The sequence below is a fragment of the Pyxicephalus adspersus genome, chromosome 6 (genome assembly GCF_032062135.1).
Source record: "Pyxicephalus adspersus chromosome 6, UCB_Pads_2.0, whole genome shotgun sequence".
In the NCBI taxonomy this organism is placed as follows: Eukaryota; Metazoa; Chordata; class Amphibia; order Anura; family Pyxicephalidae; genus Pyxicephalus; species Pyxicephalus adspersus.
The window spans coordinates 69,459,991-69,461,347 of NC_092863.1; the positions used below are offsets into that span (position 1 = coordinate 69,459,991).

Consider the following 1,357-nt stretch of genomic DNA (forward strand, 5'->3'; position numbering starts at 1 on the left):
AAAAAAATCTGATACATCAATTATTTAAAAAGAAAATCAATGATGATCCATAATAATTATTGGCTGCAATGAGCAAACCAAAATAATTTGTTCTAACAATTATCAGACAGCAAACAAATGATCATGTGTGTAAGCACATGCATGTGCTAGGAAAGGTATGGAATGTGAATGATGCGTGAATAGTAGTTCCTCATGGATGAGGCGGTAGCTGAGTCTAGGTGTGCTCCTCTCACTATACATTCTCCCACTCACTGATAATCGCTCACAATTTATAGCCTTCCACACACAGCTGTCAGCCAATAGGCTTCTGTCTGCCCAGCACTTCCTGTCACACCACACACATATCTGCTACCCAGCTCACACAAAGCTGCCTATTCAGGACTGGAAGTGCGAAGCAGTGAAAGCTGCCATAGGTAGTGAAAGCAGACAGCCCCAGCCTGCACCTGAGCCCCTAACACTGCTGTAACCCTCTAGAAATTTCACCGACAGCAACCACTTCCGGGAGGCTGCATTTCCCGCTGAGAGCACCATGGCAGCCAACCATGCGCAGCACACCACACAGCGGAAGTACGCACAGAGCGTCACTTTCTAGGATTGTAACTAAGCCACGCCTACCCCAGTCGCACGCTCCCGCCGCTGCGCGGGTGGAGTCGAAACCCAAATGGCCACGCCCCTTGTCCTGAGCCCCTGCTATACTTGCTAATTGTAGGGGCGGGGCGTAATGCTTTCGTCTGATTCTACGGCCTGAGTTACGCGCGCTGCAGCGCTCTCGTGACGTCACGCCCGGGGTTTCCATCCATCGTGAGGAGTTTTCAGAGGAGCTCGGCGGCGTCATGGCGGCTGCCAAGAGATAAGGAACCGCTGCTAGGAGGAAATACTGACTCTCAGTGAAGTACCCAGCGGGAGGGGCATTCACCTTCACAGGGCTCCGGTGTGTCGGAGTGTCTCGGCACGGGTGGCGCGAGGCCGGCCTGCTCCGGCGCTACTGTAAACAAAGGCACGACAGAACTCTGCTTGAGCGGGGATTGGAGGGAGAGCCGGAAGGAGGCGCAGGCCCATCTGTGGGCCGCACGCACCCAGCAGGCCTCTATGTGACCGAGGGAGCCGGAGGATACATGAGCCGGGTAAGAGCTGGCGGCGTGGGATGTGTGTGGCGGGCGGAATGTGCGCTATGCGGCGGCCATCTAGGTGTGTAGGCCGGCAGGGTCTGCCCGCTACTAGGCTCATGTGTTCCGGCAGTGTGAGCTGAGGCGGTCTGGTCGCCTGATAGGGGAGCCCCAGGCTTCTAGGATCCTCGATTACCTGGGCCCATTGTGTCCCCAGCTCCCGGCCCTGGCTCCCCAGCAGACCTGTGTGT

General features: G+C 55.7%; 1 protein-coding gene across 5 annotated transcripts in view; it reads left to right on the plus strand.

Moving 5' to 3' along the window:
- Nucleotides 1–761: 761 nt before the first annotated feature.
- CHD1 (chromodomain helicase DNA binding protein 1) overlaps nucleotides 762–1,357 on the plus strand; it is a 36,312-nt gene continuing 35,716 nt past the window's right edge. For 4 of the 5 annotated variants that reach the window (XM_072416128.1, XM_072416127.1, XM_072416129.1 and 1 more), the window contains exon 1: nucleotides 762–1,124. The gene's annotated coding sequence lies outside the window, so the exon portion shown is untranslated. The remainder of the gene's footprint in view (nucleotides 1,125–1,357) is intronic. The other variant, XM_072416125.1, reaches the window with a different exon arrangement.